At 37.0% G+C, this 24598-nt stretch overlaps 1 long non-coding RNA gene across 1 annotated transcript in view; it reads right to left on the bottom strand.

Annotated features, from left to right (window-relative positions):
• Positions 1 to 6044: 6044 nt before the first annotated feature.
• Positions 6045 to 24598, bottom strand: part of LOC110206888 (uncharacterized) — a 136847-nt gene continuing 118293 nt past the window's right edge. The window contains exon 7 of the long non-coding RNA XR_013487348.1: positions 6045 to 6104. This is a non-coding gene — a long non-coding RNA (uncharacterized LOC110206888). The remainder of the gene's footprint in view (positions 6105 to 24598) is intronic.

Below are 24598 nucleotides of genomic sequence, written 5' to 3'. Positions count from 1 at the left end.
TTACGATGTAGCAAGCACTATGTCAAGTGCTGGGGATACAGAGACAAAATAAAAAACAACCTCCACCCTCAATAAGCTAATATTGCACTGAAATTGTTGTTCACCCTTCATTTTTGAGGAGAATCAATGACATCACAATAGTGGACAATGTGTGATGTCTGCAAAATCATCACCCCCAGTCTTTCTTTCAGAGTCATCAAAGTCTAGTGGCCAGACAAAACTCAAGACAATGAATCAATATAATCTGGGTCCAAATATACTCCTTTTATTTTTCAAGCTATGATGATAACTGACATCAATATTGATGTCTTAATGTTTACAAGGTGCTTTACTCATACCAACCCTATAAAGTAGGTAGCAATACTATCATCTTATCCTCAAAAAAGGTCACAGAGCTATGAAAGTGTCAGAGCGAGTCTCCCAAGTGCAAAGTCCTCTTATTTCTCCAGTATACCATGAGATATCTCTGACAAAAGAAAACAAAACAAAACAAAAAACCTGGCTGATTGTTCTTCTGACATGTAAATTGCTTTTCAATCTTTCCTAGCATTTTGAAAATCATAAGACCTAAGAGGTAAAAAAGAGCAATATCAAAAAGTTACATGACTTTATCACCGAATATAGTGAGCAAGCTGATATCCGAGCTCTTTTCAAATAAAGTTCAGTTGCCAGAAGGAAGACTGATAGCTTGGTGAAGAATCTAGCTTTCGGCTCTTTGTATGTAACATATCCATACTACTCATCGTGCAAAGAATCACTTCCTTCAAAAATGTGAAAGTCCAGATGTATTTTTAGGTTTCTTCTACACTGAAGGAGGCATGAGAAAAACACAGAGGTATTCATAGAACCTATTTGTCAAGTTTTGCTAATTTTCATTGCACTTTGCCTTTAAAATAGTAAGTCTGGGAATAATATTCTATAGGACTGATATTTGTTGTCATCAGAGATTTTTTGCCTGAAAAATTCAAAGACCTTTATTTTTCAGTTCTGGAATTTCCATTTCACATAGAAAAAACTCGGTTATCATTCACCAAGGACAGAGTCGTAAATCAAGCCAGATGCCCTTTACTCTTTGATTTGCCCATGACACCTGCCCCCTGGCAGAAAATTTGAGGTGTAATTGGGTGTGCCTCTCAGAAAGGCAGGTCAGATCCCATTCTAAGGACCATTATACTTAAAATCTCTATCTCAAGCACATTTTGAAACCTTAGTCAATGGGTCACATTCTAAACAATTTTTATGTAATCAGATTCTATTATCTCAAAATAGTTTAAATGACGCTCATTCATGGGTGGAAGTATAAACAGTGTTAAATATAAAATCTGGAAAACAGACAGGGCTGAGCGGAATTAAGGGGAAGGAAGTTCTGAGACTCCGTAGAAGAAAGACTGGCCACTGTTGTAGTCTTATTTTGTCCCCTAGAGGTACCCACCTTTGCTTCTCAGTAGTTGCTCCTGAGAGAGGATGGCTACGATAACCCTGTGGGTGGGGGCAGGTAAAGAAATATGTTTTCATAGCACAGAGAGTCCAAAAGGCACTGCCACAAAAAAAGTAGTATACCCTATGCAAATATCCCCAATGCAAATATCTTAGAAAAAGCTCTCATCCCAGTTAATAGCTCTCAACCTGGATTTCATTCCTAGTTCTGACAACTAGCAACTATTTGATCAAAGAAAAGTCACAACTTCTCCAAATCTCAAATTTCTCATCTTTAAATTCTAGATAATGATACTTGAACCCTAGGGAAGCTACTTTGTAAATTACTAATTCTATAAAAATGTGAATTACTCTAATTCCTTGAAGTTCTTCGTGAGAGTGGTGCTCTAACTGGATTTTGAGTAGGTATTTGGGGACTGGAATTTTTAATGATCTTCACAGCTAATTTTTCTGTTGTCATACAACTATGATTCCACTTTAAAAAAAATAGAAAATCATGTAGCTCAATGTTTTAGAAATAATTCTGAGACAATGATTCATTAAATATGTATTTTTAGACTTCTCTAAGTCTTTCTTAACTTTAACTTTTTCTAGACCTCCCAGCACTTGTAACATATGTTTCAAAAAGGAAAATCTGGGAGTGGCATGCCTCTAGACATCTTATGTAAACAGGAAAAAAAAAACCCTTTTTTTCTACTGTGTTAAAAGTCAAAATAATTCGTTTATTCAATGAATAGGTATTAAGCATCTACTATTTACAAAGTACTTTGCTAAGTTATTATGGAAACATAATAAATTTTACATAAGATCCAGTCTCCCCGAAGTAGGGGGCAACAAGGATTCTTAGAGGTCATCTAATCTAATCCCCTCATTTTACAGATGAGGAAACTGAGGCATGGAGATGGTAAATGACTTATCCAAGTCACATGAACACAAAGTAGCAAAGCCAGGATTAGAATGTGTTCTTTCACTCCAAATCCTGTACTCTTTTCACTGAAGTAGGCTGACTTTCAATGACATTAACACACATAACTGAAATATACCATGTTACATGAAAACTATATGGAAAAATGCAAAGGCCTAGAACTAGCATTTTAGATAGACTTTAAGGCTTGGTCAGGGACTTATCAAATTCCTCTTACTGAGGGCATTACAACACTAAACCAGGAACGCACATTCACTGATATCCATTAAAAGCAGGATTTGGAAAGGTCTATTGGGTTCAAAATTCAATTTAATGGTACGTAAGTTTAGAAAAACCATTTATTCTCTTTGAGCCTTTTTTTGATCGATAAAATGGATATAATATATTATTTGCCCTACAAGGTTTTATAATACTATAATAAAATCCTTTATTAATCTTATATAAACATTTATAATAAAACCTTTTATAAATCTTAAAGAAATTTTAAGAGTTATTTTTTCTGGGCAAGGCAGAGCAGAACCCAGTCATACTTTGTAGTCTAACAGAAAAAAAAAACGAACAAGCATCAAATTTGGAGTCAGGAGATTTGCTTACTCTCTACTAACTTCTTGAATGACTTGGACAAGTCACTTCACTTCTCTGGGGGTTCAGTTCCAGATCTTTAAAATGAAGGCATTGGATTCACTTATCTCTAAGATCTCTTCCAGCACTAAATCTGATGATACTATGAAATAAATTAGATTATTCTGTTTAATGAAATTTCATCTCAAACTAATGGCTTTCTTTGCTTTCTTAAAAAAAATACACTTCCTTTCAGGCTTTGAATCTGAATTTTAAGCAAGAGGATTCACAGGAACCCTCTCCACCTTTTATTAAAAATAACAAAAATTGACATTCAAATGCAGAAAGAAAAGCCACAGAGCCCCATCTGCTCTGAGTTCCTGTTCACTTAGAGCCCAGCATTTGACGTAGGCTTGTTGTGTTTTGAACAGACATATTAGAAATGCTCATTCAGAAAGGAAATGGGCTTATACATAATCTGAAGAAGAAAACACCATTCACAGAAATGTTATTCAAGAAGAATGGGCACATCTCTTATTTAAATGAGCCTTATCTTAGGAGAACTGAAAAATAGTTATGCATTATGCCAGGCAGAGAAAAAAAAATACTTTTTACTTTTGAGTATCCTCTAGATTAATGTATTCTTATTAACTCAAAGGTAAAAAAATGTGATGGACTATGACAATAGTTTTTAGTTGCTTAGCTTTCTGACTTTAAAATATATCATGATATGACATGAGTAGGCAGGAAGCTTGATTCCATAGAGGAAACATTGGATTTGAAATCTGAGAACTGGGATTTAATTTCCAATTCCTTCAATTACTAGTGTGACCTTGGGTCAATGTCTTGAGCAAGATATTCCATGTCTAAGTGCCTTGGTTTAGAACTATTTAAATCTCAATTCTCTTCCCTAAGATCTTATGTAAGTCCTTTGATCTCTTGTAGCCTTCGTGTCTTGCTCTACGTTTATAATCCTTTGAATTATGTAATATCATTGTTCCCAATATTTAAAATGTAACATAGCAACACATTCAATGAAATTTCAGTTCTTCAAACTAAGCTACAACTCACAAAAAAGAATCTGGATTTAATGTCTACCCTTCAGAATAGCAAAGATAAGGACCTAAAAGAAAAAAAAAATAACGGAATGTTTCATAATTCTCCCTAAAATAAATTCTCCCTATATTTACCAAAAATTTGGCTTTCCCTATTTTCATACTTCTAGCTTTGTTATCTACCAAAGCATGCCTCTTCATATATTTCAAGGTAAGGTAAACAAAACTGTTAATACCTATAACTTTTCTTTTTTTTTCCAAACAGAAATTTATAATATAAATTTTCTTACTCCAGAATGAAATTTTCATTTAAAATACAAAAGAAGGGCTTTGATATGGTTATAAAGCAGGGAAAGGATCTGATCTCTCTCAAGAGATTAGCAAAGAAGTGTTATCCAGAGGAGAAAGGAAGGAAAGACTGCTAAACTCTAAGTGACAGAGATGACATGATTCCTGAAGGGAAAGGTGTTGGAGCCTCTGAAGAATGTTTTCAAGGAATAATCATGTGAATTTAAGATTGCTACTAGGAGAGAGATCATCAGTAGCGAAAGATAGTGATTTCCTGCTGAGATAGCTATTTGTCCACATCATGATAATTACAGAAAATTTAAAAAATATCTTGAATCTTCACTGACCAAATATGCAGGTCTTGCTGACTTCCTTAAGACTTGTGAAACTAAATGACTACAACTCACTTGTGGTTATTTGTGTAGGTGCAAATTAACTTCCAGACAGAAACTAGAAAATATTACTAAATTTAATGGTCTTAGTGAAGAAACTGATGACTTCAAGGACACAGGTGGCATCTTCATCATTGCTGCTTATCACAAGCAAAATCTTGAGGAAAGAAGAGCAAATTTAGAAAGGGAACAACTGGTGATGAAAATGTTCTAGGAACAGGATTTGGATTTCTAGTTCATGTCATTAAAAAAAAAAAAAAACGACAGGGCCCTAGGCAGAGATGGATGGCACCTAATAAAAGCTAGTAAAATGTATTTTCTTGGAGTGGGTACAAATTTAACGAAAAGGCACTTAAACTGAAAAGAAAGGGCACAGAGAAAACTATCGATTTGTATAGACCATAGAAAGTAGACATAGCACAAGAAGAAGAATAGCAATAGAGATGCCAAGAAATTAACAGACTACAACGTTCAAAAAAACAGAGCCAGTGATAGAACTCATAACCTTGGATTTTTATATGCAAATGCACATAGTGGGCAACCAACAAGGTAAACTAGAGATCCTCCCACCTTATAGGTATCACTGAAACTTGGTGGTATAAAAAGTGATGGCTAGAATGTGATTATGGAAATGTATACATTATTTAGGCAGTTAATAGTGTTGGGCCTGGAGACAGGAAGGTTCTTTTATTTGTTTAGTTCTTTCCATCTGACTCTTTGTAACTCCATTTTGGTGTTTCTTGGCAAAGATGTTGTTTTCTATTCCCTCCTGTAGTTCATTTTATAGATTAAAAAAAATGAAGTAAACAGGGTTGAGTGACTTGCCCAAGGGTCACACAGCTAGTAAGAATCTGAGGTCAGATTTGAATTCATGTCTTCCTGACTCCAGGTCTGGCACTCCATCCACTGTGCTACCTAGCTGCCCAGAGTCTGAAAGACCTGAGTTTAAATCCAGTCTCAGCTACTCACCAGCTGTGTGACCCTAGGCAAGTCATTTAACCTCTCTTTGTCTGTTTCCTTATCTGTTAAATGCGGAAGATAATAGCACCTTGCCTCTCAGAGTTGTTGTGAGGACCAGAGGAGATAATAATTGGAAAGTGTTTAGCAGAGTGTCTGGCAAAAGTAACCATTATACAAATATTAGCTATTATGATTACTGAAAGGAATGACCAAGTAAAAGCAGGGAGGAAGGGAGAATAGCATTGTATATTATAAAAATGTAATCATGTAAGGAAGCCCAGGAACCAGAGTTAAGGAAACCCAGTAGAGAGCATTTTCAGTAAAAATCAGCAGAGACGGAAAGAGATATTGTCATCTAAATATACTGTAAACCACTTGAACAGAAGAGGAAAAAAAAGATGAAGAGATAAGGAAACATGGCACTGACCTAACATGATGAAGTTTGATGGGGGAGTTCAATTATCTGGACATCTGCTGGATTTCTCTCTGAAATGAAAGCATAGCAACCAAATTATTTTTAAGACATGTTTAGTATTTCGTATACTGTCAGTTTTGGTTTATCTATTGGTTTGTTATAATGAAATGCTTTTTTCCTCTTTTTTGTTCTTTATCACAAAGGATGGCTCACTGGGGAGGCAAAGAGGAGGGATACATTTGAAAATAAAGATCACATGAAAAGTAAAGATTTCAATTAAAATTAAAAACAAAAAAATGATAGTTGGAAAATGGGAACAAGAGCAGGGCACTACAGATGAATCCCAAATGTGAGAGAAGTTTCCTTAAGTATACTGTCAGCGGTGCTAAAGCTCAGAATAAGGATTGTGGTGAGGAAAACTAAGGACAAAAAAAGGGGGGAGGTCGGAAGAAGATAAGCTATTTTGAAAGAAATAAGTAACTCAGGCTAACGGGGACCACAGATGGGAATGATTAAAATGATCATGACAGGGAAGGATCAAAAGACAGAGCTGCTGCATGTTTATTTTATTTCTGTTTACTAAAGAGTTCTGGACCATTGCCAGTGGTCTTGACTTTTGTAGTGCCACTGGACTCCAGTGACTCTGGGGAAAGGAGTGAGGCTAATGAATCGGTGCAGCTCTGCCTCACCTAAATCCAATTCATTCACAAGTCAAGACATCACCTTCATGACATCATTGGTCCTCTTCAAGAATGAAGAATGAATAGCTAAAAAGAAGACCTAACAAAAATGGTAATAAGGATTTAATACCCATGATAAGTAGGGAGATAATAAGAAAGCATCTAATTACCATTGATGATTTCATGACAATCAATCATTCAATCAACAAGGATTTATTTATTAGTTTTTCATACTGAATCTCCCTATCTTAACCAGGCTGGACATGTAGCAGCCACTGATTGGCAGAATCCCAGTACTGATCAACCTGTTTTGTTTTTTTTCACATGGGCTGGTGAGACCCACATCTCCTACCCCTCATCATTTAGGCGGCATGATGATGACCCCAGAGGGCTCACCATATTGGTGCCCGACAGTGAAGACCCCAATAGTCTTTAGCCCTACTATAGCTCAAAATTTCCAGTCTCAAGCAGTCTACCAGTTCCAGCCTTACCAGCAACAAGGACTGTAGGCATGAGTCACCACCAATAAGTATTTAAGAAGGATGCCCTTAGTACCAGATATAATGCTAAGTCCTGGGTATTCAAAGACGAAAGTAAAATAAGGTTCCCTCTTAGAACTCACATTCTAATGCTAGATATAGCAAAGATACATATGAATGTCTATGAATATACGCACAATGAATGCAAGAAAGTTTTGGAAAAGGTTACCCTAGCATCTAGGGCATCTAAAATAGTTCCAAAAAGTACATTGCACTTGAGCTGAGTTTTCAGAGAAACCAGCTATAAGAGTTGTATGGCAGTGCATGGGATCCAGGCACAGGGACAGGAGATGAAGTGATGTGAAAGTTTAACAGTAAGTAAGCCAGTTTGACCAGAACTCAGAATATAAAGAGAGGGATAAAATATAAGACTACAAAGGTAGGAAGTTGCTCAACAATCATTTATTAAATGCTTACTATATGCCAGTACTTGTGCTAAGTACTAAGAACACAAATAAAGGTTAAAAAAAACAGTGCTTGCCCTCAAGGAACTCATATTCTTTTTTTGTTTGTTTTGTTTTTATTTTTAGGCAATTGGGGTCAAGTGACTTGCCCAGGGTCACACAGTTAGTAAGTGTCAAGTGTTTGGTCTGAGGATGGATTTGAACTCAGGTCCTCCTGACTTCAGGGCTGGTGCTCTATCCACTATGCAACCTAGCTGCCCCCAGGAACTCATATTCTAATGGTGGAGACATGAAAATAATGAGCTACATACAAGATATAGACAAAGCAGATGGAAGTTAATTTAAAAGGGGAAAATACTAGCAGCAGGAGGGAGAGGGAGAACTCTGTAAGAACTCTTGTAGTGAACTGAATTTTGAAGGAAGCCAGAGACTGTAGGAAGAAACATAGAAGGAGAACATTCCAGGTATGTAGACAACCAATACAAATGCATGGAGCTCAAGTGGCATGTGTGCGGAACAGCAAGTATTCTAGTATAGCTAGATCAACCAATGAATGGATGTGAATATGGTGTTAGAAGACTAGAAAAGTTGAAAAGGGGCCAAGTCATAAAGATTTTTAAATGCAAAAGAAAGAAATTTGCGTTTGATTCTTGAGCTAATTGAAAGACACTTAAGCTTGTTGAATGAGGAGATGATATGGTCAGAGACCTGTGCTTTAGCAAAATTAATTTGGCAACTGTGTTGACAATAGATTAGAATGGAGAGACTTGTGACAAGAAGACTAAACAGGAGGCTATTGTAGTAGTCCAGGTAAGAAGCAAGAAGGGCCCAAACAAAGATGTGTGAATGGAGAGGAGACGCACATGAAATATACTGTGGACACAGAAACAATAGCATTTGGCAACCGTTTGGATGTATGAGGTGACTGAGAATAAGGAGTTTTGTCTGACCCTAAGGTAGTTAATCTGAATGATTGGGATGAAAGTAGTGCCTTTGATAGTAATAAGGAATTTTGGAAGAGAGGTGGGTCTAGGAGGAAACATAATGAATTCTGTTTGGGATATGCTGCATTTTAAGTTCCTCTGGGATGATCCAAACTGAAATGTCCAATAAGCAGTTTGTAAGGTGGGACCTGAGGTCAGGAGAGAGGTTTGGTACTGATACAAAGATCAGGGAGACATCTGTGTTTAAATTATAATTGAACTCAAGGGAGCTGATTGAAGTTTCCAAGAGAAAACAGAGAGAAAAGAGAAGGTCCGGGACAGAAACTTGGGCTACACCCTTTCTGGCTGTAAGAGAGTTAACGAATCATCAAAGGAGACTGAAAAGAAGTCTGACAAATTAGAGGAAACCAAGAAGAATGAAATGCCCCAAAGGCGTGGAGTGAAGGATTTCCGGGAATAGAGGGTGCTCAATCACCCCAAGTGCTTCAGAGAGGTCAAGAAGAATGGAGCTTGAGAAAAGGTTCTTCAACTTAGTGGTTGGGAGATTTGGGGTAATACTGAAGAAAGTGGTTTCAGTTAAATGATGAGGTTAGATGACAGATTTGAGGGGATTAAGAAGAGACTGAGAGGAGAGAAATTTGTGACATTGGCTATAGATTTTTTTAAAGAAGTTTGGTTAAGAAAGGGAAGAGAGATTATAGAACAATTTCAGGCAAGGTAAGGATTTTGAAAAGATGATGGAGATGTAGGCATGTTTTAGGCAGCAAAGAACAAGCCAGTAGGAAAGGAGAGAGTGAAGATTAGAGAAGGATAATAGTGGAATCAATCTACTGAAGAAGATAGAAGGGAATGGGTTCTAGACTATACAAAGAGAGGTTGGCCTTGGTGAGATGTGTCACTATTAGAAACTGGACGGGGCGGGAGAAGGAGGGAGAGAGAGGGAGAGGGAGAGGGAGAGACAGAGACAGAGAGAGAGATGTGTGTATGAGTTTGTACTAAATAAAATTCCCAAATTTTTTCCAGCTGATCTGGTAACTCACCAAACTTCCTCCCTACCTCTCTCTATGGATATGTGTGTGTGTGTGTACATATATATGTACATATGTATACTGTGTATGTGTATATGTGTATATACACACTCTTTATTAAAACATTGCCCTATAATGGACTTAACCAAATAACCAGATCATTTAACAAGTAGATGTGCAACAAACATTGATTATTCCATTGTCTCTCTCAATGGTAATGATATTCTCATGAATCAATGAAAAACTTTTATTGAGCACTTAATGAGTCAAACACTGTTCTAAATGCCAAAGATAAAAAATACAGTAAGACAGCCCTTTCCCTAAAGGAACTTACAGTCTGATGGGGGAGCCAACATAGATAGGAGAATAGTGGCCAGGGAAGAAAATTACAGTCCGGGAAGTCACAAAGATTGTGAATCAAAAATTGAGCAGACAATTGACATGTTCTTTCCAAAGGCTTGGAGGTATTGATCTGGTTACAGAGCTCAGAGCAAGAGGTGGAAAATGGCCAGAAGGGTCCAGAGGGGCAGAAAACTATTTTAGTGAAAATGAGGCCAAATTGTCTTATAGAGAGCAGAGATGATTGGCTCATTTCCTCCCATTCATAGTCTCTGGTAGTCTGGTTTGGAAGGTGGAGCAGCAGCAACAGCAAAGGTAGATGCAGAGACAGAGCATGATATCTACTGAAATTGAAACTCTGAAGTCATTTTTAACTAATTTTTTCTCTACATCCCCAATATCTAATCAGTCTATGAGCCTTGCTTAATATTTTTTGAAAATATCTATTAAAAATAGTTCCTCTAGGGGAAAGAGGGTCCAACGTGCTTTCCTATTGACCATTCATTATTGATGTTCTTGTTAGGGCAAAGTACAGTGCCAGGTGACTGGCACTGAGCGTATGCATACCATGTTCCCTATTGCCTCATCTCTGCCAAATGGCAAGGCAAATAGAAAACTTCCACACCAAACAAGAAACAGTTTCCCTTTCTTCCCTGAAACATAGTTGGTGACTCCTGGACATATTGGTAGAGCAAAGGGGCATCGAGGTGGCTCAGTGGATAGAACACTTGTCATAGAGTCAGGAGGACCCGAGTTCAAGTCCAGAATTAACCCCTTACTAGCTATGTGTCCATGGACAAGTCATTTAACCTGGATGGCCTCAAAAAAAAAAAAGAATCCCTCACATCCTTTAAAGTCTAGCTCAGGTGCTACTACCTACCTACATGAGGCCTTTTCTGATCCCTCCCTCTTGAGATTATGTAGTAGAGCAAAGATAAATACATTCTGACCCATGGGCAAGAGTGCAAACACCCTGGTCATCCCCCAGTATTCCCATTTATCTCTGTCCTGGACATCTGTAGATTTTTGGCTTTTACCCAGTGTCTGACTCAGCTAGGAAAAGATTTATGGCCACTAGTCATCACACCAGCAGGAACTAAGAGCTCTAATTAGTCCCTACTTAGGACAGTGGCTCCAGGTGATAGCTCAAGAGCCTTGGCCTCTAATTACAGATGAATTATTTTCTTTCTAGCTTCAACAAAATGGCCAAACAGGTATAGCCTAGCAAGTTCAGAGACATTCTTTTATCAAGTCACATCTGCTAAGTTGCTGTGTATTCCTTCTCTGAGGCCATCCTGTGCCTCAATTTTCTAATCTATAAAGCAGAAGAAATGCCTTTTACCTAGTTTGCTTGTGGTTTTGAGGAAACTATTTGCTAAGATGTTTACAAGCTGATGATTAGAGATAATAGTGGTATGCAATCTGAATCAACTTTTACACAAGTCACTTTTTCAGCACATCTTAATTCAAATTTTCCTTTCCCCATTTACTGTCATCACATTCGTTGTTATCCATTCTTCCCACTGAAATACATATTTGTATCTCCTAAGCCTCTTCAGAAAGTAGTCACTTCACTGAAAATAAGAGTTTCAATATCAAATATTAGGGTAGTCACATAAAAATGGTATCTAAATTATAACAGTACCACATTTTTTTATAGTTTCTTTATACTTTTATAGTTTTCTTTATAGTGCTTTATAGTTTCAAAACATTTCTGTAAACTAGCATTTGTTAAATGGTGACTGTGTGTCAGGCACTGTATTCAGTTCTAGGGCTACAAAGAAAGACCAAACAATCTCTGCAGTCTCTGTTCTCAAGAAGCCCATGAGGGACACAACATGCAAGCTTGTGTAATACCCACCCTCCCACACATCCCCCCACACACCTCTTATGGGGGAGACACTCAAACAACTAAAAACAACCCATTTACACACATCTCTAATAGGGGAGACAATATGAAAATAATTATGTACAACACACACAAACACACAGGCACACACACAATAAATTGGGGGGGGGGTAATCTCCAAAGGAAGGCACTAAGATTAAAAAGACCTGGGACACATATAATCTCATCTGATCTGCAAAACAAGCCAGTATGGTAATTATTATAAGCAATATTAAACACATTGCTTAGTAAAGAAAGCTGAGGTTTGGAAAGGTTGACTGATTTAATTGATAGTGCTGGAGTTGGACCTTGAATCCAACTGCTTTCTAACCTTTACTATGCTGGCTACAGTAAAACAAATTAGCCATCAGCATGACTTTGTGAAGAGAAATTGCTGAGTTTCCTTTTGGGAAATTATTTTGAGATATTATATATTTTCATCAGTATTAGATTTTTTTTTTTACTTATATTTCTGCCTAAACATGGAAAACAGACTTTTATAAGTCTTCTTCAGTTCTATGATTCATTGACATGAGATTATTCAGCTTTTCTAGTTTGCTTATTATATGATTCACGTTGAACTGACTGTGTTAACTAACTAGGTGGCTATTAGTCAAATGTGATTGTTTGAGAATATAATCTTTCTGGAAAAGGATTAGTATTTCATATATATATATTTGTATATTTATATATATTTATATATATATTTATTATATATATATATATATTCTTTTCCACATATGGTTTGAATGAGTTATATGATATCTGCTATAAGTTATTTTCTTACACATACAAAGATTGAGAGAAAAGAGTCCCAAAGAGTCCCATGAGCAAAGTTGTGTTGTAATAACCCACCCCTGTCCTGGCAATTGATCCATTAAGAAAATGAAAATAATGGCTATTCCCTACTTGAGGAGCACCTCCAAAATGATCTCAGAAAATAAGGTGTGAACTAACTTACAATACCCAACAATGCTTGTTCTGTACAACGATTTATAGACCTGGACTTATATGAAATGAAAAAGTAAGGGATGACAGAATCTATATATAAGTTTTTATGTATATATGTGACAGTGGTTTTGTTCATTTGGGGGTCAGGGACAGTATCTTGGAAGTAGCTAGCTATAGACACTTAAACTTTCTAAATCAAAAAAAAAAATGTTACATGTAATGTTTCTGACCTGGAAGACAAGAACTGCTGACACAAGAGTTTCTGTGCTAAACTTTCAGAATGTTTGAGAAATTCCCCTTTTGACTAAGTTTTTAAGTTCAGCGCACCCCCAGAAAACCATCCATACTGGGCATCCCCTTTGAACACTTTTTCTTCAAAAGGGTCTTGAAAGTAACTGTGATTCATGGTTTTTTTTTTTTTACTAAAAAGAAATTAACTGTATGGAAAACTTAAAGCTTTCCAAAAGCACTTGCTAGGTAACCTTTTCTTCAACCTTTCCAATCACATTCTTTTTATAAGGGGTAAAGTTCTTAGCACTTCATACTTTCCAAATACTTTAGCCCTAATAACCCCATCCCCAAATTACTATGATCTTGCTCAGTCTTAAGTTCTGTTTTTTTTTTTAAAAACATCATGGACACTTTAACCTTATGGACTCCTCAGAGTAATGTTTATAAAAGCATAAAACAAAATACATGGAATTACAAAGGAAGCCAATTTTATGAAAATATAGCTATAAAATATTCCTTTTAAAGTTCATAAACCACAAATTAAGAACTCCTAGATATATCATCAACAGCATAGATATTATTCAGCTATCTCAGAGACACTGAAATCCAGCGCAACTAGCTCTTCGATTAAGATTCAAAATATCTGAGTTCAGGCCCCTTTTCTGCCATTCACTACAGACTTGGAAAAACTTACTTAACATCTTTGTGACTTTTTTACCCTTTCTTCCAGCATATCCTTACATTTCTGTACAGATTTCCACATCATAAGGATAGCTTCTTCTCTTCTCCTCACTTTTCATCTTGCTTTTATCTATTGTCTACCCCTCATTAAAATGTAAGGCAGCTGGGGCAGCTAGGTGGCACAGGGGATAGAGCACCAGCCCTAAAGTCAGGAGGACCTGAATTCAAATCCAGCCGCAGACCAAACACTTGACACTTGCTAGCTGTGTGACCCTGGGCAAGTCACTTAACCCCAACTGCCTTTAAAAAAAATGTAAGGCAGCTAAGTGGCCCAGTGGGTAAAGCTGTGAATCTGGAGTCAGGAAGACTCATCTTCCCGAGTTCAAATCCTGCCTCAGATACTTGCATTAGCTTTGTGACTGTGGGCAAGTTATTTAACTCTGTTTGCCTCAGTTCCTCATCTGGAAAAGAAGCTGGAGAAGGAAATGGCAAACCACTTCAGTATCTTTGCCAAGGAATTCCCAAATGGGATCACAAAGAGTCCCATGTGACTGAGAGTAAAAACAAACAAACAAACAAAAACATGACTGAACAACAATTAAAATATAAGCTCTGGGGTAGCTAGATGGTACAGTGGATAGACTACCAGCCTGGAGTCAGGAGGGCCTGAATTCAAATACGGCCTCGGATACTTGACACTTACTAGCTCTGTGACCCTGGGCAAGTCACTTAACCTCAATTGCCTCACAAAAAAATGCTTGTTGACTGACTGACCATAAAAATCATAGGGATATTCTGAGGGGTAATAATTTTGGGATACTACAAGGCACCTATGTAAAAAAATAAATAAATTACGTATGTCTCATTTTCCTCTGCTGTAGAATAGTTATGATAATGGCTACCTTAGAAAGTTGTTGGGAGGATCAAACATAAACAATTATATAAATGTAAGCTCTTCCAATAGAATATAAATTTTTTGAGAGCAGGTACCATTTCATTTTTATCCTTGTGTCACTGGTGGCTAGAAAACTACGTGTTACACAGTGTGTGCTTAATAAATATTTGTTGTTGAGTATGTGGTGTTTATGATAGGTTTTTTGTGATTATTTTTTAAGAGTATAGTCTTCATACAGACTGCATTAGTACAAGGAATTAGGGAAGAAACACTCAGAATGGTAACATTCATGTATCATTTTTAAGGAATTTCAAAACCATTTTTATGTGGAAATTTCTCCTTTTACTTTTGGTGAGTTTCAGTTGAAAATGCCCAAATACTCAAGAATTTCTTCATTCCAAGTGATACACTTCTAAAATTCCTCTTCTCATTGGTGGAACTGTCCATATTTTATAAATATCTTTTAACTGAGAAAGGAAATTCTCATACTTCTTTGCCATTTCCTCTTTTTAAGTTAATGACCAGTTTGAAGAAAACTGATATGTGGGAGTATTTTTTTGTGTCTGGTTTTTTTTTTTTTTTAGAGTACAGCACTCTAAAATACAAAATGAACTAAAGGGTTGCACAGTGGTTGAACAGGAAATGGGGGGGATTAGAAGAACCTGACCTTAATGCTTCTACTGGTACCATCCCAACCCAACATCATCTTCTGTGATATCCAGTAAAACTAAAAGACATGTCAACAAAAGTGGGCAAAGTGAAGCAAGCAGGTACTTTTCTGGGAGGCTTGTGTGAATATTCACGCAAATAGATAGATACTTTAAATTCTTTGTGGGGGTGGGGAATCTGTGGCCTTGAGGCCACATATGGTCCTCCAAGTCCTCAAGTGCAGCCCTTTGACCTAGACAGCCACATGTGGCCTTGAGGCAGCAGGTTCTCCACTCCTGCTTTAGTGAAGTGACATCATAGACAATTTCAGGAACCTTTGAAAATCAACAATGGCTTCCTAACCTGAGAACTAATCCGGCCTGTGCTGATGAGGAAGTTTGACCCTCCCAACAGAATGTCCCCAAATCATAAAAGATCCCACTCTTTTGCTTGGAATCTTTTATTTTACTGATGTCCCAATAAGAAAAATTGGTTGCAAGGGAGCACAAAAGAAAACTAGGAATTAAAATGGAAAAATATTTCATAAAAATACAAAACTTCTTCAACATTACAATATTCATATCAGAAAGTAAAAATAATTTTAATTATTATGGAAAAAAGAATCAATCAAAACTGTTGCTTTATTACATCCCTCTGAACCCACTCCTGAATTAGGCTCCTCCAAAGCTCATAAGCTTCTTTTTGGTGAAGTTAAATATTTGTAGGAGTAGCAAGGTGGTACAGTGGATGGAGTGCCAGGGCTGGAGTCAAGAAGACTCATCTTAGTGTGTTTAAATCTGGCATCAGACACTTACTAGTTGTGTGACCTTGGGCAAGTCATTTAACCCTGCTTGCCTCAGTTTCCTCATCTGTAAAATGAGCTGGAGAAGGAAACGGCAAATCACTCCAGTATCTTTGACAAGAACACTCCAAGTGGGGTCATGAAGAGTCAGACATGGCTGAAATGACTGAATAACAAATATGTGTAGCTTTCTTTCTTTAGCATCTGCCATTTTGTTATACATTGTATCAGTTCTAATTGACAATTTTGTTATTCATCATAATGATAATTGAAGAAATGCCTTCTAGTGCATTTTCATTCAGACTTTCTGGATGAAAGTCAGGAATGGGAATGATGAAAAGATAAGGTTAGTACAGGTTACACTTAGCTGTAGAATCCCTTGCTGCTTCAAGTTTAGTTTGGGTATGCAAATACACCCCAATGCCCCATCCAGCACATTTTCTGCAAACCAATCAAGCGAGAAACATAATTCTAATAGCAAAGATTTTAATTCAAACAGAATAGCCAAGTAAATAAAAGAAACATTTAAAAACATGTTTCTCACCGGATTATCAAAATATTTTAGTTTTGTTTTTTTTTCCAAAGCCAAATCATTCAATTTTATCATTTTCTATTATACCCAGTGAAATTACATACTGGATAACTTAGAGAAAATGCAGTTCATCTCCTTCTCTCACTAAAATGCCTCTTTAAAGTATTTTAGTGTATTCTTCCACTACAATGCTACTTAATATACTGTCAAGGCTTGAAGTGACTTAGATCCTAGGAAGCAGTTCCAGAAAAATAAAATAAAATAAAATAAAGTCTTGGTAGATGCTACCAAGCAGGATAGTTTTCAACTACAGGCATAGTGGTATTTGTTGCCTTCAGACCAGCCTCATTGTTAACCAAGAGAGTGCCACAAGGTAATGAAATTGACTGGCCATTGGACCTCATAAAGGTATAGAGTTGTGATTTTCATCAGGGGAAGAGACACTCACAACTTATTGCCTAGACCCAAAGAGTGTTGACTAACAAATAGATCACTATTCACCTAAGGAAAGCTGTCTAGAGGAGTTCCATAGGGCTCTGTCACTGACTCTCTTCTACATATATGCAAATATGGGTCAGCTTTATAATTTGGTGACCAAAAAAGTTTAAGGTGAGATGAAGGATAAGGAAGGACTATATCTATTATTTCACTGACACAGAAAACTCTTAGGTGAGGAAACTCTCTGCCAACACAGACTTATCATCTTATCATCTCAGAGAGTTGACTAGAATACCGAGGCCTCAAGTGACTTTCCTCTGCTCACACAGCTAGTTTGTGTCAGAGACAAGTCTTGAACCCAAGTCTTCCTGATTGGCTTTCTATCTATTCTGTCATGCTACTTATTTTGAATTCAGGCTACTTAATAGAAGAAGGATCCTGGAACAAGGCAGGCAGTAGTTCCACTGGGACTAATAAATCTGGAGGACTGTGTCCAATTCTAGGAAACCAAATTTAGAATGTAAATTAACAAAGTGAAGTCCGTTCAGAGGAGGGTGACCAGGATAGCAAAGGGACTCAAAAAATATAATATGAGAATCAATTGAAGTAAATGGGAGTGCTCAGATTAGAGAAGAGAAAACTCAAAGACATTAGCATAGCTGTCTTCAAATTACTAACTCATTTTCGCATGGGACAGGAGTTGCAATTGTTCTTTTTGGCCCCAGAAGACAGAGCTAGAACCTGTGGACAAAAATGATGGGAAGTCAGATTTAAGCTCAAAATTAAAAAAAAAAAATCCTAATAATTAAACTTGTCTAAAATGTAACAAACTATTTTTCAAGAGAGTGAGTTCCTTGTCAATGGAAGAAATACATATATCACATTTGTTAGACACCATGGGAGAACTGGGTTCACTAAAATTACAAAGCAGAAAAGTTCTGCCTTTGAATTCTTCTTGCTGAAATGACTAACTCCTTTCTGCTCCTCCAAATGTTGAACCTGACTGGTCTATTCAAACTTATTCCAGATTCATCTGCCACTTGGTTATTTATAAGTTTCTGAATAAGTCACAAAATGTCACATACTATTTTTTTTCTTTTTTTTGCTGATCCAATCCTACAAGTGACAAACTACAATTTTAGGTTTTTCACTCTTCCTATAAGTCACTTTTAGTTGGAAAATGAGCATATCGAAGGAATTTTTAAAAATAAAAATAATTCTACCATCATTAAACACTGAAAGATACTGTATGCTAGGGTGACTATTAAAGTACTCATCCAACTGCTTTACTCATGATTCCCCAAATACTTTACGCATTTTCTAATCTAACTTCTACATCTCTGCTTATAGCTTTATGCAAATTAGAATCTATGACTTCCCCCTTTTTATTAAACCCTTATCTGTTCCTCAAATCATGGCAATATTCAACTATGGAACATCAGAAGGTTGAAAACACTAAGGAACTTAAAGAAAATAAAAAGCAAGGTAAACTACATTTGACCACCTGCAAAATTACACATAGAAGAACCATGTGATGAATTTTCCAGTTCCATGATCCTCTCCTTTTTTGAGGACAGCTGTGGTTGTTGTGTCAGAGGATACAATTATTGTTGTTGTTGTTGTTGTTGTTGTTGTTATTTAATGTATATGTAGGATTATTATAGATGGGATTGTTATCAAAAATCATTCCTCAAGAAAATGGACATGGCATTGTAGGATGACATCAATATTAGGAAGTGGATGGAGCAAATAAAGAAGTCAGAGAAAGGTGTCTCTATCTCAGTTCTCTCAGTAACTTTGGAGCCAGGGGTTATCCATAGGGCAAAGATATTAATATGGTAAGAAAAATATATAGTTGGAAAGAGAATCATTCTGGAAACAACGTTAAAAAAATAAGATCATGGCAACTGGGCCCATGACTTCCTGGCAAATAGAGGGAGAATAAATGGAAGTAGTGTCAGATTTTATATTCTTGGGCTCAAAAATCACTGTAGACAGCAAGTGCTGCCAAGAAATTAAAAGATGCTTGCTTCTTGGAAAGAAAGTTATGGCAAATCTGTACAGCATATGAAAAAGCAGAGACATTACCTTGCCAACAAATTTCCATGTAGTCAAAGTTATGGTTTTTCCAGTAGTAACCTATAGCTGTGAGAGTCGGACTATAAGGAAATATGTTTGAATTGTGATTCTGAAGAAGACTCTGGAGAATCCCTTGGACAACAAGATCAAATCAGTCAGTACTTAAATAAATCAATTCCGACCATTCACTGGAAGGTCAAATGCTGAAGTTTAAATACTTTGTATGTAATGACAAGACAGGACTCATTGGAAAAGACCCCGATGTTGGGAAAGATTGAAGGCAAAAGGAGAAGTAGATGGAAGAGGATGAGATAGATAGTATCATGGAAGCAATGAACTCATAAACTTGGAAAAACTGGAAAATAGTGGAAGATGGAAAGGTCTGGCACGCTATGGTCCAAGGAGTCAGACATGACTGAATGACTGAACAACAAACATTCCAGAAAACAGTGCGAGGATTCAAATCTAATGGAAGGAAGCCATGGCAGCATAGGCCACCTGGTCAGGGGCCTACAGCCTCCTGAGAGGAGGAGGCCCACATGCCAGACTAGGAAAAAAGTGAAACCAAAATGGCACCTAAAGGGAAGAGCCAGCCATGATACTGTATTTGGCCAATTATTTTGCGTCAAGCAAACTAGCCAAAACAAAGAGTGGTCAAGTCATGGGTGTAACCTCAGGTAAGTCACGTAGTGTTCTTGGGGTTTTATTTCTTCATCTGTAAAATGAGGGGGTTAGAGTAGATTAAATGGATAATCTAGATCTAGATAGTGTTGCCTATGACTGTATTAAGCCACAGTCACTGAGATCTCAAAAAGGTGACCTGAGGATCAACAGAAAAAATTTGGGGGATGTATTCTAGGAGGATATTAACTCAGACCACTCCAGTGACTGAGGATTAGAATAGGACACTACAAAAACACTTACGGACCATAAAATGTATTAAAGTATTTTAGTATTAAAAAGACATAAGTACTAAAACCAGAGGCTTATTCTCTCCTCTCCATATTCATTCTAGGTCAGAAAGATTTCTTGTAGGGCAACAGAAATTCAGCTAAACCTAAATAACACCAATTCTTCCATAATTGTTTGTTTTTATATACTTAGTCCCTCCAAATTTTTGGAGACCTCCTTTCTTTCTTAAAGGGAAACTTTCCTAGCCTAAGTAGAATAAATACATCCCTTACTAGAGGACCAAATCTTTCAAACATCTTTTTTCATCCAGGAAGCCACAGGACAAGAATTGGACTCTCTTAGATTGTCCAGTGGGAGCCCAGGAGAAGAAAAAAAGAAACGGGAGTGGAAGGAAGCCATAATCAGGTGAGAAATAAGCAATTAAAAAAAATAATAAAAGCCTTTTTCTCATGTGTTTACACATAGTATTAGGATTCACTATTTAAACTTTGATAAATGTATTTTTCTAATTTTTATTCAATTTTATTTATTTTCAGTTTCAAATTCTCCTCCCCACCTATCGAGATTACATTCATTACTCATATGAAGTCACATAAAACATATTTCCTCATTAGCCACATTCCAGAAAAACAACAAGAAAAAGAAAAAATATGTTTCAATCTGCATTGTGAGTTCATCGCTTCTCTACCTGGAAGTAGATAACATTTTTCATCATGAGTCCTTCAGAATTGTGGCAGATCATTATATTGATAAGAGTTGCTAAGTCTTTCACAGTTTATTATATTTACAATATTGCTGTTACTGTGTGTGTTCTTCTGATTTCATTCACTATTCTTTGCATCAGCCTTCCCAGGTTTTTCTGAAACCATCCCTTTCAATATTTCTTATAGCACAACAGTATTTCATCACATTTATGTACCATAATTTGTTCAGCCATTCCCCAAATGATAGGCATCTCCTCCATTTCCAAAACTGATAAATTATTAGAAACCTTTCTACAGTGCCTAGCAGTAGTTAAGGCCTTTGACAGAACAATGATCCCATTAGTTTGGTTTTCCCTGCAACTGGTACAGATAATGAAACATCAATGCCCAGAGACAGCTTTGTGGTACAGTAGATAGAGATTCTGGGCCCTTACTCAGGAAGACTTAAGTTCAAGTCTAGACTCACACGCTTACTAGCTATGTGACCCTGAACAAGTAAGTACTTAACCCATTTGCCTCAGTTTCTTCCATTGTAAAATGGCAATTATGATAGCATCTACCTCACAGGATTGCTGGAAGGATCAAATGAGATAATATTCATAAAGCACTCAGCACAGTGCTTGGCACATAGTAGGCACAACATAAATATTAGCTATTTTTATTACATTTTTGGAGGAGTTGAAAAGAGGAAGGGCTACAGGACTAAAAACCCCTCACTTTGAGTTCTTTTCCAAAACATGATGGAAAGATCAGTGATTCTGAAGTCAAAGGACTTCATTTCAAATGCCTTTCACACTACCTGTGCGACCTTGGAAAAGTCGCTTAATATTTCCAGGCCTCAGTTTCCTTATTTGTAAAATGAGGGGTAGGATGTAATGGATTCTGTAGTCTCTTTCAGCTCTAAATCTATAACCTTGTGATCGTATGAACTGCCACAGGAACATACTAGATCTTCCTTTATCTTGGAGAGCTCATCTATTACCAGAGCTTCAGCTTTTATATTTCTGTTATTGGAGTCACCATTCTCCAAAGCCTTCAGACTTGAAATTTGAGTTATTTTTATGTCTTCCTCTCTTCCCTTTCCTATATAATCATTCACTGAGTTCTGCTAATTCTACCTGCATAACGTCTTTCGTGTCAGTTTCTTTTGCCTCCATCTTTATTCAGGCACCCACTATATTTCACCTGGGCTATCACAAAATTTTTTCAGCTCAGTCTTTAGTCTCTTCCCCAATTCCATCCTATGTAACTAATTTTCCTAAAGCAGCTTAATCTACCATATTAATCTTCCTAAATCACATTATTATACCCTCCTGATTAAATTCCTGAAGTATCTCCCCATTCATTTCCTAAAGATAGGGGTAGGCCTGGGGATGAGGAAACTCTTTCTATTAATATGGGCTAACAATTTCTCTGTACCTTATAGTCTCTCTCTCTCTCTCTCTCTCTCTCTCTCTCTCTCTCTCTCTCTCTCTCTCTCTTTTTGCTAGGCAATTGGTGTTAAGTGACTTGCTCAGGGGTCACACAGCTAGTACGTGTTGTATGTTATGTGTCTGAGACTGGTTTTGAACTCAGGTCCTCCTAACTTCAAGGCCGGAACTCTATCCACCATGCCACCTAGCTGCCCCTGTGCCTTATAGTCTTAAAGAATTGCTTGGAGACCTGAAAGGTTAAAAGTATTTACCCAGAGTCACATAATCAGAATATATGACAAAAGTAGAACCTAAACCCAGGACTTCTTGTCTTCAAGGCCTGCTGTCTATTGACTATACTCCATGTATTGCTTAAGGAATAAAGTCTTAACTCCTTAGCTTCCCATTCAAGGTCCACCACTGTTTGACCAATGTCTCCCTGTCCAATCATAACTACCACTGCTCCCTTACACCTACCCATACCCAATGCTCTAGCCAAACTCTACTGTTCACCATTTCCCAACTACAACTCTATATTATCACCTCCATGACTTTTGTTCATGTTGTTCTTAGTATCTGGAATGCTGCCTTCCTCTTGTCACTCTGTCAAAATCCAACCCATCCACAAGTTCTTGTTCAAATGTCATCTATTCCATGAAATCACTCCCAAACCCTAAGGCAAAGGGACTATACTCTCCTGAAATTTTGCAGCTGTTTGGACCTTATGACCATAATTGAGGCACCATCATTCACATACTCCAAGTACAGGCATAGTCCCTTGAAGGATATATACATTTAAACCTCCCAAATTTAATAAACTTAAGGCAAGAACCCTTAGCCACTCTTCATCTTAACTCTTCCTTATCACATTTTTAAGCTCCATAAGACCATGTCTCCTTTATCTCTTTATCTCTCTTGGTGACTAGTAGAATGTGTTGACTATAGAAGGAGCTCATTCACTGAATATACTTGATTACCAGGCAAACACAAATACTGACATATGGGAGACATACAGATTACATAGTCAGCCTCTTCTTTCACTTAGCATTCTATTTTCTTATTAAATGCAATTGCTTTCCTTTTCTATTCCACAGAGTCATCTAGCAGGACTTGTCTAGCCACCAAATGTTTATTTTAGAAAATTTATAGACAAATGTCTAACCTGCTCTTGATGCTGCCCTACTTAGAGTTACTTAGAATTCTAAGCAGTCCCTTTAATGCAATTGGAAGCAGATGCAAGAGCAGGAAGACAGACTGTTACAAAGGAAGCCACGGTTTTCTTCTTTAATTACACACTGGGAAGCCACAATGAACACACTTCTATGGTATTTGTACAGAAATTTAAACTGTTCCCTTCAAACTCCTTTCCAGCAATTCTTATCTTTAGTATCTGATCTCTTAGTATATTATCTGTATTATTAGTGTAGTATATGATTCGTATCTTTGTCCACAAAAAGTAGCATTAACTTGCTCATGATTGCATTCAAATATTACATATAAATTAAGTATAATAATAATAGTCATAATAGCTTATATCTAACATGTTAAGCTTTGCAAATCACTTTGCATATATAAAGTCATTTTATCATCACAACCCTGGGAGGTAGATGCCATTGAGAGGCCCCTGGTGTTAACCCAGTGTATAAAGAACACTGGGTCTTGAGTCAGGAAGACCCAAGTTCAAATCTAACCTCAGCTACTTATTAGTTGTGTGGCCTTGGGTAAGGCACTTGACCTCCCTGTGACTCAGTTTCCTCAACTGTAAAATGGAGACAATAATAACACCTATTTTGCAAGGTTATTGTGAGGACTAAATGAGATAATATTTATTTCAAAGCACTTAGCACAGTGCCTGGCACATAGTATCATATACGTGTTTATTCCCTTCTCCCTCCCCTATTATTATCCTTATTTTACAGATATGGAAACTGAGTCACAGAAGGGTTTGACTTGGTCAAGGTCACCCAGCTGATAAATGTCTGAAACTGGTTTTGAACATAGGTCTTCCTAACTGTAGGTCTAGCAACTTATACATGGTGCCACTAAGCTGCCCCCATTTCATTCATAAATATAAATAATGTGTTGCTAAAGTGCCTATATGCAAATATGGCTTAAAGCGGTGTTAGCATTAAACACCCCCCATATACTTATCCATATAGCTCTTCAAAAAGAAACTGTTAGTGAGCATACTTCCACTTATGTGATACTTCTTTCTGTCTTTAGGTTTCATATGCAGCAACAATGTCAAGATGATTCAGATTCTCTAGATATATGCCCATTAATCAATTTTGATCCGAGTTCAAATTGAGATTCAGACACTTACTAGCTATGTGATCACTGGACAAGGATCTCATATTTAGAATGCCAACAATTCAATTAACCCAAGACCACAGGATCACAGGCTAGGAGAAACCTTGGGAGCCATCTAGTCCAACTTCCTACAGTTGAAGAAATTCAG

This window comes from Phascolarctos cinereus, unplaced genomic scaffold (genome assembly GCF_003287225.1).
Source record: "Phascolarctos cinereus isolate Bilbo 61053 unplaced genomic scaffold, phaCin_HiC Scaffold_5;HRSCAF=322, whole genome shotgun sequence".
Lineage (NCBI taxonomy): Eukaryota > Metazoa > Chordata > Mammalia > Diprotodontia > Phascolarctidae > Phascolarctos > Phascolarctos cinereus.
Note: the sequence above shows the minus strand (reverse complement) of the source record. Positions and strands in the feature narration are given on the sequence as shown.